Raw genomic sequence first — 15,105 nt, forward strand, 5'->3', positions numbered from 1 at the left:
CACACACTCACAAACACAAATACACACACACATTGAGCAAGAGAAGGCAGGCAACAGTGATTTGTGATGGTTTGTGATTTCCCCCAACACGCAAAACACATTATCTGGAGACAAACATGCACACAATTGTGACCTCTAACACTGTAATGATGATAAGTATTTTCCTTTTGTAGCCCATGTCCCTTCATTTACAACAAACTGGGAAGTACAGATCGAGATTCTCTCATTAGAGCCAATGAATTCTGACATTTTGTAGCACCTAATCAATGATTTGTTTTGGCCCTACATCGCTAGTTTGAACCTATACATGATAGACTATGTCAGCTGCCAGTTAGAAAGATATTTGATGTTTTCACAAGGTCACAACTTGTATAATCATGAGGTCAAACTGCAAAGGATTAGCCACAGAAAATCCTAGAAAATACCTTGCTCAAAGACATTTCAGCATTTGTAATTCCAGGCTTACGCCTCACTCTCTCAATCCAGGGGATCACGCTGACAAACAAACATTCAGTGGAAGGTCTGCTTCTCTGACCTGGCCAGCTTTTATTTACATGACAGCTTGTTTCTGTCATCTGATGGTCATTGACACAACTATTGTACTAGAGAAGCACAGGTATATCAGTTTGTTTATAGACTGATATCAGGTTTAAAAAGCCATATCAGAATCAAATAGTAAATGGTTTGCTCCTATATATCTTATTTGAGTGAGTATGTCACACTATGTTATGGCTGCTTAAAAACTAAAATTGTAAAAAGCTTGACGTGTTCTACACCTCTTTTTGTGCAGACCTCTTATGCAAAACTGCATAGGGAATCAGTTGGAGATTAGTAAATGCATCCGTGCAACCCTGTGGAATTGTAATTATTATTATAATTTATAATGTATACTCTTTATTGATTCCCAATGGGGAAATCACAATTTACACTTTGTTTTTACACAGGCCACACACACACGGAGAAATGTCAGAGTGAGTGGGCTGCGTGAGTGGGTGACAGGCTAGGCTACCCTGTCATACCATTACACTAACACACAATTTCACTCCAAGCAAGCTGTATGCAAACATTGTAAGCATTCCATTTTAAGCATTGCATACTTAAATGTGTACTGGGTGTGTTTTTCCATCAACTTGAATGCAGTCAAGAGATGTCCAATTTATTTTTATATTAGAAATATGCATCTGACATTTCTGAGAGGCTGCAGTGAGAAGATATTTAACAGACAGCATTTCAAAATGCCCATAAGCACACTTGAACTAGCATTTAAAGTCAAATTCCACCATTCATCAGCCTGGTAACCTAATTACTGATGATTAAAAAAAAACAAATCCACCTCACACATGTATAAAAGCTATATTGTATTCAAAATTCAGCTTTTTTTAAATTTGATTTCATTATGGGGGGTAGTATGGGAGACCCAGCTTCTATCTGTCTCGCCATTTTTCTCTTGTCCCAGACAGGCCCTGTTTCTAATTACTCTTACTTCCTCGGTTACATAAAACAAACACAGTAAGCCTGGAGGATGCAGAAGAAATTAAGCAGAGGCAGAGAGTTCTCGCCTGCTGCTCTGTACCTTTTCTAAACAAACAAGGAGGAGAGAGAGAGAGAGAGAGAGAGAGAGAGAGAGAGAGAGAGAGAGAGAGAGAGAGAGAGAGAGAGAGAGAAAATGGGAGCGAAGGAAAGACTGAGAGCCAAGGCTTTTAAGAGGCACTTGGTAACTAAGCTAATGGGTTCTTTTATTCCTTGTTTCTGTCGTCCATTCACACGCTCTCTTCACACACTCTGTCGCTTCGCACTAGCTTCTGTCCTGAATGGAGGGGGGGTCTAGAGAAAGAGGGCAAAGAAAAATAAACCTGCTTGTATCTATCACTACTCAAGTGTACTCCTCAATTCAATTCTTATATGTTGCACAGTTAGTGGTGTATCAATTTCTCCAAAGTGACAAGTGATGGAAAAACTCTTGTAGGGCTGCCTGCAACTAATGATCACTGTCAATATCAGTCGCAATGAGTCAATTATTGATGATGAAAATGATGCAACTATTCTCATAATTGTTTAAGTCCTAATAATAGCCAAATATGTGGCGTTAAATACATAACCTTGGGCTCTAGGAATTTGTGACTTCTTGTTTTGTATGACAGTTGAAAGATATAACTTAACCACAATTATAATACAGAGAAATACGGCAAATTCTCAGGTTTGAGAAGCTGGAACTGGTGAATGTTTTTCTTATACGACTTAACCACAGTAACCAGTAATCCAATTATTTTAAATATCTACAGTGGGGGAAAAAAATGTCATCGATTAATCTGCCGTTTATCTTTTTGTTTGATTTCTTTATTTAAAAAGGGACAGTGCACATTAATCAACATGAGTACAATGTCCAACATGTAAATGTGCCAGACTTAGCCGTACCAGCTAATTTTCATCTGCAGTCCCTAGTTCTATCTATCTGCCTTGTTTTTATTTTACTTACTGTTAACACACAACGACAAAAGACACAGGAAACTAAATCTTCACATTTGAGAAGCTGGAAAATCAGCACGTTTTGAATTTTTTTGCTTGAAAAATTTATGTTGTGAATTGATATACAAGGATATAAATTAGAAAAACTAAAACAAATCCTCATAAGAATCTAGAACCACCGAATGGTATGCACTTCGGCCTTATGTGTATCAGTTATAAGAACCGACTTTACAGAAAAGGTCGAGCAGATTTGTACCTTTTAAAACAACTGATCATAAGAATACAAGTGTATCATTTATGTTATGCAAAAAAGCATCATGTACAAAACATCACAGGAAACAATTCTCTTCACAGGAAAGGGAAGTTACTAAAACACTAGAAAACACTTATCAAACATTTTTCTGTTTTTCACACATTAAAAAGACAAGAATGCACTGAAACCACCTACGCTGATGACTGTTGTGGTCGTGTCTACAAAATGTGTGAAGCCGATTACTCAAACTTTAACAGCTGACGGACATCTCTTATTAGATTTTCACTTGCACTTTTGCCAAAAGTTCAACTAGTGTTCAACCTTGCAACACACTCCAGTGTTTTCATCTTTTTTTATTAGAATTAAAAGCACAAATGATTAAAATAATAATATTTAATAATAATATTCACATTGCTGTCATTCCCTCCACACTCTAATTCTACCTTTCCATTCCCTTCTGTTCCTTTTATTTTCTTGCCTCCTATCAGTCAGGAGTAAAATAGCATGACTGAGTTGGCCAGTTTCCTGTGAATGCCCCCACACACACACACACACACACACACACACACACACACACACACACACACACACACACACACACACACACACACACACACACACACACACACACACACACACACACACACACACACACACACACACACACCTCAGAAAGCTCAATCTCCTGCGCTGCGAGCACGCGGGGAAAAGATGCACTGCTACAGCACAGAGACTAAAAGGGTCTGTTTGGCTTTCTATATGACTCTGTCGCTCTGCTTCTCTCCCTCTGTCAATTCAATGAGCTTGACTGGCGTTCTTGCTGCTTTTCTTTCTCTGTGTGTGGCATTAGTGTCCCAAATTAGAAAAAAAAACCTGCAATGTGCAAAGTCATATTTGGCTATACAGAAAAATGTGACTGCACCAAATGCTGAATGCATAAGTGTAGTGAATCAAGTGAATGAATGTGTAGTTGTGAAAAGAAGGGTTGTGATGAATACGGCAGCATGAAGCCACAGCAGCATTAAAGAAATTGTTTGCCATTTTGGGCTATACAGTTCTTCACTTTCCTGCTGAGAGTTAGATAAGAAGATACCACTCTCACGTCTGCACGCTTACCGTAACCAGCAGAGACTAGACAGTAGACAATCCAACAGTATTTTGATTTTAATACCTACAGAGTCAAGCTAGCCATTTCCCCCTTTTCCCATCTTTATGTTGAGCTAAGCTAAACAGCTACTGACTGTAGCTTCATATGAGAGTGGTATCAATCTTCCGATTTAACTCTCTGCACAGAAGCAAATTAGGACATTTTCCAAGATGCCAAATTATTCCTTTAATGTTTTGTTATTTTGTGTATAAAAAAAAACAGTTAAAGAGAGATGAATAATCAAGCTCAGTTACTAAGGAAATAACATGAAACCCCACCCAGAACTTTAGCATGAGTCAAGGGTCCAAAAGTGTGTGTGTGTGTGTGTGTGTGTGTGTGTGTGTGTGTGTGTGTGTGTGTGTGTGTGTGTGTGTGTGTGTGTGTGTGTGTGTGTCTCCTCCTTGTTCGCTAAAGATCCTGACAAAGATAATGTCCGACAACTAGCATCAGTTGTCAAGCTGTACACACATGCATGCATTGTGCAGTCATTCCCACTTCATGGGTACTGGCCAATATAGGTCAGTGGAGAACTGCTAGCGTGATTGGGCACACACAAACACACACATCAAAGTAGAAGTAAAATTGTGGGATCAGCCTCTAACCTGCATCTATGGGTTTGTGATTGCAAACGCAACCTGCGTGCATGTGGTCAGCAATACGGCCACATGCGACAGCAGGAAGCACCTGGCATGAACTGAAAGCCCCTGCTTCAACCAGCCATTTAAAACCACCGCCACTTCTGGGCACCCACTTCCTTCAGGGCCTTTAAATCTCAGCTTGTACAGTACACAGACCCACACAGAGTATGCTATATGTTAGAAAGACGGACACAGAAAACCTACTCCTGCTGCTTTCTTTGAATAATGAGTCAGTGTGTGTGTGTGGGGGGCTTTTTATGTCAAAAGACAAAACAAAGTGAACTGATAACAAAAAAGCATGAGGAAGGATGTAGTGCGGAAAGAGATGGAGGGACAGTCAGAGAAACAGATTTTTCTCAGAGAAACGTTAACAATTACCAGAAGACTGTCTTCTGGTTGACGTATCAGAATATCTGTGTGTGGGGCGGCCGCTAGCTCACCCTGTAGAGAGTGCGCCCCATGTAGACGGAGTCCTTTGCAGTGGCCGGGGTTCGAATCCGACCTGCGGCACTTTGCTGCGTGTCATCCCCTCTCTTTCTCCCCCCCCTTTCCTGCCTATCCTCTAATAAAGAGGAAAAAAAAAAAAACATAATCTTTAAAGAAAAGAATATCTGTGTGTAAGGTGATTAAGGATCTGGGTTTCCTCAAATAAAATAAACAGCCATAAAATACCATGATATGAGGTTTGACTGACACCCATATTATGCCATCTGGCTCCACCCTCTTCTTCTTTAAAAAGGAACACCCTGACTTATTGGGAATTTAGCTTATTCACCGTAACCCCCAGAGTTAGACAAGTCGATACATATCCTTCTCATCTCCGTGCGTGCTGTAATGCTGTCTGATGGCTCAGCTGCATCTGCATATATTCTCAGGCGGAAGAATATAGTACTTGGGCAGAGTGATATGCTCGCAGCAAGCCTGTCTGAGAATATAATTATGCTCATGTTACATTGTTTTGTGTACACGTGACTCTACAAATCACAACATGTAAACAGCAAGCCTGTCTGAGAATATAATTCCCGGTTTGTTTACAGTTAGAAGATGGCTGTGTCTCATGTTACATTGTTTTGTGTACACGCTGTGACTCTACAAATCACAACATGTAAATAGGAACATGTTGGCGTTATTTTGTCACTTATTCAGAGCAGTAGGCTAGTTGGAACCATTCACCTGCAGGATCTGTGCTAGGCTAAGCTAATGCTGGAGCCGTCAGACAGCCTTACAGCACGCACGGAGATGAGAAGGGTATGTATCGACTTTTCTAACTCTGGGGGTTACGGTGAATAAGCTAAATTCCCAATAAGTCGGCGTGTTCCTTTAATGGTTTAAAAAAGGGACTGGAGAATTAGCGCCACTAACTGTTTATCTCAATGCGCCCAAATGCTCATGATCGCATAACGGTAGCGGATGGATTACTTTGCATTTTCTTTTGCAAGTTTTCTGGAAATTCTGTTAAAATTTGTCGAAAATTTGGATGGAAATTGATGAAGTTTGACTTCATGGCATTATCAAGTCAAGAGAAGAAGTGTAAACATTTAGCATTTCAAACTGAGAATGCAAAACTGAATACTTGATAGTACGATATGATATAAAAAAAAACAATAAAAAAAACGCCATGACACAATAACAACGATAGACGCTAGACAATTAGTCTTAGGCCATCCACACAGAAACGCTTTTTTGGTGCAAACGCACATGTTTTACATCGTTTTGGCCGATCGTCCAAATTAATCCTGTCAACGCACTGCCTGAAGACGCGTTTTTTGAAACCTGGTCCCAGGGTAAAAAACATTCTAAAAACGTCACCCTCATGGCTTCATTTGGACGCCAAAGCCGCATACTTGCGTATCGATGATGTCATCGCCACACCCCTCGACGACATCCCATAACAACAACAATACCTACATAAACATGCATTTGTCCTAATTATGGATGTATTAAGAGAACGGGTCCTAATGACCACAACCACACGGCACTGTAGCATCGAAAGTAGCGTGTAGGGTACTTGTGGACGTGGCCTTAGAGACTGAGCAGTCAGAGAGCGGAAATGGAAAAATAAGTGAAGAACAGCTTGTAAGGATTCAAAAAAGGTCTTACAAGAAACAAGATACAGAGTTTAGGAAAAGAACATTAGGAAAGGCTTTAGTAATAAACAAAAAAAACGACGAAAAAACGACGGTGACCAACGTCACACGCTTAGGAAAACAAACAATTGGGTTTAGGAAACACCACACACAGGACGCGATCCCAGCTCTCCTGGGTGAAAGTCCAGTGTTCCGACCAACCTCCCTCCGCGGACTTACGTCTTTTCATACTGCTCGCTATGGCGAAATTTCACACGTAATGTAGGTCAATGCCGGCCGAACGGCGTTGATAAACACGCTAAAAAGCGATTATGCGTCTTGATAACACGCAAAAACGGCATACGAATTGACGTGTCATACATACGCCACCCTACGAGATTAGTCTGAGTTAGACACGGAACCCCCTGTAACTGGAACCCTTTTCTGCAGCTGACCACCAAGCGACTTTCCCTGAGAAGAACAGAATGACTCCCATCCCTCTCCACTATCAGTTGTGTTTCTGAAATGAGCTTGAAACCACAAACACCGTCTAGAACTCACTGCATAAGTTCAAAAATGAAGGATATCATCAACATGGAAATTATTACTGAAAGCACTAAGATACAGACACATTCCTGGAGTTTGAATTTTTGTTAAAATTGTTGACTTCACTGCACCAGGCAGCGGTGTTTGCCTGGTGGTAATTTCCCGCTTTGGAGCGAGGCCTGCTGCAGGAAGCAGATGTGGACTAACCACATATAATCCTAATCGACTGGGACAGGAGCTCATTGTGAGTTTAGTGTGTGCTTGGCGTTTGTGTGCGTGTATTAATAATCACTTCCCGGCTCTGAAATTCACAGCCCATCAAACTGTTCTCACTAAGCCTAATTCTGTAACATGCCTGTGTGATTTATACATCTGAAGTGTGCGTTTCTGTGCCTTCATTTGACATTTTTGTCTGTTTACCAATATATTAATTTAATAAAAACGACTGGTGTATCCTGTCCACTTCAAGGACACATAGATGCTGCTGACATGCTTGTGTGTGTGCATTAATGTGTGTGTGTGTGTGTGTGTGTAATCACTAACGTGTTTGTGAGAGTTGCCATGGCAAAGACGACTCCTCAATGTAGCCATTTCCTTCCACATAAGTCACACATTACACACAGGGTATTACTGCAGAATTTCCTGAGTGCTTTAGTGGTCTCTCCTTATCTTGATAAATGAAGTTCTTCGTCTTCATCATCATGTAGAGACACACACACACACACACAAGAGCGAGAGTTTCTGGGTTAGGCCGTGGGAGGAGGGCGGGTGAGAGAGGAGGAGGCTTGTGACACCAGACGAAATTGGGAAGTCTTGTTACAGTAACATAAGGCGGGCTTACAGTGACTGACACACACACACACACACACACACACACACACACACACACACACACACACACACACACACACACACACACACACACACCCCCCCTGCACCCACACAAGCTAATAAAAGCACACAGCCGTACAAACACAATTTTTAGTCAGTGATGGACGATGGCGGAGAAGATGGATTTTACCCATAGACCGTAAAAGAATGGGCAAAGCTACGCCGTAGACTTCCACGGAGACCAGTGAAGGATATTAGAGCTTTTATTTTTTAATTTAGCTCCAACTGAGCTTGAAGACGTAGATGTGACGTGAGCAACCTGTCTGAAAGTTGGAAGTCTTCTGGTAGCTAGAAAGTAAGAGAAATCTCAATCATTCAGAATCTTGCAGAGACATAGAGCATAGGTATATGTTAGGAGATAACATAGGCTAATTATTGCTAACTAAAATGCTAGTTAACATTATAAATTAAACTTAAACAGCTAATGTGAGTCAAAACTGCCTGCAAGCTTCTCCTTTACTATATGGTACTATATATAATTTGTCTACTGTGCGACATGAAGTCGCGTGGTTATGACACAATCGTTAGCCTATTTTTACAAAACCGTCTGCTACGGAGCCATAACGTGAGGTACAAGGTAATGGAGCCTTTTATACATTGTCATGTTTCTTTAGAAATAAACAATGGACAAATAATCTTTAAACGCTTCAGATGTAAAGATATTCGCTGTCAAAGTGGCGCCAAAATGAATGGCAGTCAGTGGAATGCTAGCCTCGGGTGATGGCCTCAGAAACTCTCCATTGGCGTTACGCTTTCCAGACGCTCGCTTACCCACTTTGATTTTACCAGCTATAAAGCCAAATAGAAAAACGAGTACACATTATTTTCTTGGATAAATTTAGTGAAACCTAAAGTGGTAGATTGCCTTAGCGGAGTTTATCTGAAACAACTCTGGACAATCTCAGCATGAAGTTCCCTAAACACAAGTCCACCCTTCTCTTGAAAACACACACTATGTGCTGGCAATAGCATAGCATGCTGTTACACATAAATGGGGTCCTTGCATCCCTGACATGTTTTGTGTGTGTGCTTTTGTAAAACATGGGCATAAAGGCTTCCAGATCATGTGCTGCAAGCTCAAATGTGTGTGTGCAGGCACTTAAAATGCACACACACACACACAACTAAGAGAAGACAAGGGGAAGCCCCCTGGGGTACAGTGGAAATAGCTACTACACACAAACCCACAAAAACACACACACACACACACACACACACACACACACACACACACACACACACACACACACACACACACACACACACACACACACACACACACACACACACACACACACACACACACACGTTAGGCATTGTCACATCTCATTTTCTTGCCACCCCTCTGAGGGTTTAATGTCTGCCCGACAGGACACATGTTTAGAGAAGCGTGTGCTTGCACTTTTTCGTTTTCTTTGATGTGCTGCATGGGAGTAATGTACTTATGCACACACGCACACAATGTCTAAACCCTGTCTAGACTGCAATGTTGAGCGCAGTGTTCCCAAAAGCAGGTAAATGTGTTTTTAAGACAGTGTATTTAGAAACAATCCCAGGTAACACATGACAGAGGTAACAGATCACACAGATCAGACTTTGTTTCCGACCATGTGATTTATTTCCTGTCTTTACATCTTCCAACTTGAAGCACTAGTTTGTAGCTACATTTGCTGGACCTGTGAATTGATTTTTACACCTCTATGAAGACACACTAAGTGTCACCTCCTATCTCACGTGGCCTGCAATATGTAGAGATCAGTTAATAAGCATATGACGTCTGTTCAAGAGCCACATGGGGGTATATGAACAGACGCCAAAATTGCAATGCGTTTATAGAAATTTGTTCTCAGCTCCGTGTTCTACAACAAGCTAGTGTGATCCTACGATCACGCTGCAAGGGGTTTGGAGACCCACCGCCACTAGGGGACAACCCTGCAAAATGCATGTGTACGACGCTGAGGCACTTTTGAATAAAAGTCTTCTGTAATAGCGTGTTTCTTTAAGCTACGCGGTGGCCTGGTAGTTACAGAGGGTTTCCCATAACACAAAGGTCACAAGCTCAATCCCTGCAGCTTGTATGTCTATCAACAGCTGTGTGTGTTCAATCAACCTGGCCTTGCTAAGCTCTATACTCGCAACACTGTCACCTAACAACGGTCGCCTAAATATTATAAAAGGTACGCTTTTTATGTAGAAATACACAAGTCCTAATCAAATTAATAAAGTGAGCCTGCGTGTAAGACGAATGGCTCTAGATTGCTTCTCTCTGAAAAGTCTGTGTCACAGACACTATCTCCACGACAGCAGGCAGCGCTCTGAAGTAGGGCTGTGCAATTAATCCAAATTTTAAAAATCGGGATTACGATTCCGGCTCCTAAGGATCACACAAACAGAATAATCAAGAAAACTGATTATTTTGCAAGTAAACTCTTGTTTTGTCTTGTGTTCTGAATGAAAAAAAAAAATAAAAGTTAAAATGGGAACAGTATTAACAGATATGTCACAGTCCAAGGTGTAACAAGGTCAAATAATCATGATTTCAATATTGACCAAAATAATCGTGATTAGGGCTGGGCGATATGGAGAAAATCAAATATCACGATATTTTTGACCAAATACCTCGATATCGATACCGCAACGATATTGTAGTGTTGACTATTGGTGCTTTCACAAAATATTTACACAATGAGATTTTTGATAAATAATGTATAATGACTAAGTGGGTAAAGGCAAATAATAGAACAGTTACAACAGTCTGGTAAGTTCAGAAAATGACATAATGTTACTGTTATGCAGCCTTTAAAACCAGGAAAAGATGACACTTATGCCATATTACAATATCCAAAATCTAGGACGATATCTAGTCTCATATCACAATATCGATATATTGCCCAGCTGGTGATTATGATGTTTTCCCCACAATCGAGCAGCCCTACTCTAAGGCTGGTTTCATAAAGCCCAGATTTGTGAGTCCGCTATATATAAACGTGGGACGGGTCTAGTCACAACAAAATGTAAGACCTTGTTCAATTCATTGGAAAGGAAATGTCCACATCAGATAATTCGTTCATGGCAGCCAAGTGAACCCACACCGAGTTTTCGCATATTGTTCAACTTTAATGAAAGGTGCTCTAAGCGATGTTGGGTGACGTTACTTCTTGTTGACGTTCAAAGTATTTTCAAACAAAACAGAGGCTAGCTCGCCCATCCCTCCTCCTCATTCCTTCCCCTCTCCCTCCCTTCTGCGCACTAACCCCCCAACCCCAAATCCTTCTTGTCGGTTATTGGCTGGAACGCTGGAACACTGTTTGTTATGTTTGGTGGTGCAGGTTGGCGCAGTTTGTTTTTGTTGCCGTTTGTGGAGCCTGGGTTGTCTACAGAGACCGCGTTTTTTTACAGTGTGTTCAGGGGACAGGCAGCTCGCAGATAGTGAGGAGATGTTTGCTGTATGTGACATGACAAAAAAAAAAAAAAAAAAAATGCTGTAGCCTAAAAAAACGTGTGACATCGCTTAGAGCACCTTGAACTTTTGATACCCAAATTCCCTGTCAAGGGGGCGAACGCACTGCAGGGTCCAAAATAAAAGGAAGCTAATTTCATTTCATACAGTTCTTCTTCAGCAAAATAAAAATTGCAATGCCAACGCCTTGCAGGATGGTTTGTATTCAGTCACGATACAGGGTTCCATAGGTATCACGGTGTGCTCTTAAATGGGCTTTTACTTGCTCGCTAGTAATGGAGCTGGTGTCATCAGATATCTGGCTCGTCTTAGTGTAGGCCAACTGCAGTGTACTTCTAGTAATCCCATTAGCCTTCAAAACTAAAACTAGGTTTCATTTTGAAAGAAGATGATACATTTAGGGTAAACCTGATCTACATCAGACTCCGTATACATCTTCCTTTATAAATATATTTTACCTTTTGGACGACTTAATTTGCAAGTTTTATTTAGTATTCTTGCTGTGTGTTTATGTCGTTTCTTTTTACCTACTGAATCATGTTACATCTGCACCATTTTTCCCAAATGTTTCTTCTTTTTAATCTTCTCTGCATGTGTTCCTAATGTTGTCTCTGTAACTGTCTGTTAAAAAAACTCTGCCTCTCTTACATAAGCACACTAATAATTGGTTTGGAAAGTCGTGGGTTGACAAGAGCCAGTTGATAACCACCCTTGTGAAACAAGTAAGATTGAAATTGTTTGGTTGTGTGGAACCAGTGACTGCACAGATGCCCCCAATTTTGCAGAACCTGCGTCATGAGACAGACTCCGGGACCTGACACTAAGTATTTCGCATTTCGTCCCATTTGTATCCCTTTGAATGAAGCCATCATCATCGGACCAGATTGGTTAAAATGACCAGAACGTGTGCCTTTTACTGATGATATGCTGCATGATATCACTGAAGAAGCTTAAATCTTTTGAATAGTCACTGGAGTTTGTTACTGTCATTTGAATCCACCAACATGCAAAACTGTAATTAGAGGCACATTCTGGCTATAATGCTGTATGTTTTTGAGAGTAGATGGCAACATGTAATCTACCTATTTGATTACTATAGCACCAACATTACGACAAATGTGTGTTCAATTTACACCTTTAAATCCAGACTGGGGACTGTTTCTTTGCACATCATGGGGGGCCCTGATGTAACCGCACAACATGCACCGGTATGTACGGTGTAATTAGATCAGTTGTTGGGGTCTCCATGAATGTTACTAAACAAAATTCCTGAAATTAACAACACCCTCACTAATTCTTACAGCCGAAATGGGTCGCAAAAATGAAGGAAAAAAAAAGAAAAAGAACAAGCCCGTTCTCAAATTTGCGTGCCAGGCGGAAACATTTTCAAGGGTTCCATTGAACAGCTGGAAAAAAAAGAGTACCAAACACAGCATATAATTTTTGACTTGTTGCCCTTCTAGAGCATTGTAATTATGCCTATAAAACACATTCTATATATAAACAACAATAGGCAGTTAAAGTGGGTGTTATGTTGGGGGTGTTCTGGTGACTCAGTGTGCAAAGGAGCACACCCCATGCACTTGTGGTATTGTGCGTTTGACTCCAGCAATTGAAAGCTTCACGTAAGGCTCGGAAATTGGTACGACAGGCCGGCAGCAACCTGCTAAAGCGCTTACTTATTAGCTGGCTGTGGCTGATGACGAGTCTTAATTGTCCTTGGTACACTGGCACACGGCCCACCTACGCTCAATCAGAACATGTTTTCTTCTCATCTACAAGCTGGTTTGTCTGCTGAATAATTTAGATGAAACTCTTAATTCACTAGCAGATGTTGCCAGCTAAGAGCAAATTTAGCTTGAAGCACCATTTATATGAATGCCACAAAGCTGACATTCAGCAAGTTTGCATGCCAAAAAAATAACGCGATTACTGTGAATAATCGGATTTAAGAAATAGTTCAAATTGAATCGCTTACAACATGGCCCAAAGATGATGTACATGAACTGTTTAATAGTCATATTACTGTCTAGAGGGACACGAGATAGACAAAAGGCTAACAGGAAATAGGTTTCACTGCAGAAAGGAATTATTGTGTTTCGTGCCAATAAAGCTCATTTGAAAGGAAACTGAACAGATATCACATGAAAAAGCAAGGCACGACAAGCAGTCAGTGGTGACCTGCAAGTTAGAAGAGGGCGTTTCTGATTAAAAGGCTGCCATTTTCAGTGGCAGCAGGGGCTGAGGGATTTTTTGTTGGGAAACTTGATAAAGAAACTCTTTTCTACCTCAACAACAAGCTATAAGATCACCTCGCCTATGGTTCCTCCCAATGTACAACAGCAGAGGACTGTGGTTGTAGTAGGCAGTTTGACAAGGCGTGGATGGGTGTAAAGTAATGAATGATAAGTATGGTGGTGCTAAAAGAAGAACCTATATTTACCCACTCGATTCTACATGGAGAATTTAAGATTAAGAGGAACCAGCAGCCAATAAAAATGCACACTGAATATCATTCCAACTAAGTATTCCAACTAAATGGCAATAGCACAGAATTTCTAGAAAAAAGTCTTAAGTCTGATCACATGCATTGCTCTCTCCCTCATCCATAAAGCACCTCCTCAATGTACAGCCCCAACGCCCGTCATAGTCTGGTTTTAACGCAACAACCGCTACCTCCTGGTTTTACTCTATGAAACACACGCTCGAAAGGACAGGACAGACCAAGTCATCAGCACACAATTTGACACATACACAGAGTTTCCCTTATTTCAGAATTTGTTATGTACCTAATTTCAGCGAGAGAGGCCTCACAAATTGTGTAGCAAAGTATCCAAAGTGTGCCCAGGAGTTGATAAAGCTCCAGTTTTAAAGCCAGGACAAAATGTTATGAAATGAGCCAAGAAAGAATGTTGCAAGCTCCAGCAAGCAGCTCGCATGAAGTAGGGAAGTAAGGAGAATGAATAGAGAGAGAGTGTGTGTGTGTGTGTGTGTAACTGCGGGCAAAAGGATAAAAAGTTAACTGTTCTGATGCTGATTAGCCTCTTTCACAAATAATCAAACTGCAGTACAAGAAAACAAAGAAAAACTTAACTTTCCTGGACCATTATGTGAATTAATAAAGAAACCCAAACCTAAACTCCGCTGCTACTGTACAACTAGTTCAACTATAACTGAGAATCCTTTGCCAACAGTTACTGTACATCAATTTAAACTGAAATGCGCAACTGAATAAATAAAATAAGCAACTGCAGTCATTCTAGAAATATTTCATAGAGACGTCTAGCAACACACTATAACAAAACAGGACGCTACAGGCACACAATAGGAGATAATGCATACAATTAAGCTCAGTTTGGTTAGTGGATACTCATTGCTTATTGAGCATCAGAGAGGACAATGAATTACTGCACAGCATCCTAACAATCAGGCATGGTTATTAAGACAGTAAGCCACAATAACACTAGGCCAGCATTTACCTACAAGCTAAGCTATCCCAACAACGCTATGTAAAAAATTAGCCCGCGGGCTAAAAAGTGACGTGAATGTGTCTTGTTTTGCTGTTGTCTCTTTATTTTAAAGAAACAGGAGCCGGTGGGGTTTCTGTGGATTGGGAGACAATGCTAGGCCGCCATGTA

At 40.8% G+C, this 15,105-nt stretch overlaps 1 protein-coding gene across 2 annotated transcripts in view; it reads right to left on the minus strand.

The window, feature by feature from the left end:
* ptpn12 (protein tyrosine phosphatase non-receptor type 12) overlaps positions 1-15,105 on the minus strand; it is a 70,702-nt gene that overhangs the window by 42,542 nt on the left and 13,055 nt on the right. The window lies entirely within an intron of this gene.

The sequence above is a fragment of the Perca flavescens genome, chromosome 23 (assembly GCF_004354835.1).
Source record: "Perca flavescens isolate YP-PL-M2 chromosome 23, PFLA_1.0, whole genome shotgun sequence".
In the NCBI taxonomy this organism is placed as follows: domain Eukaryota; kingdom Metazoa; phylum Chordata; class Actinopteri; order Perciformes; family Percidae; genus Perca; species Perca flavescens.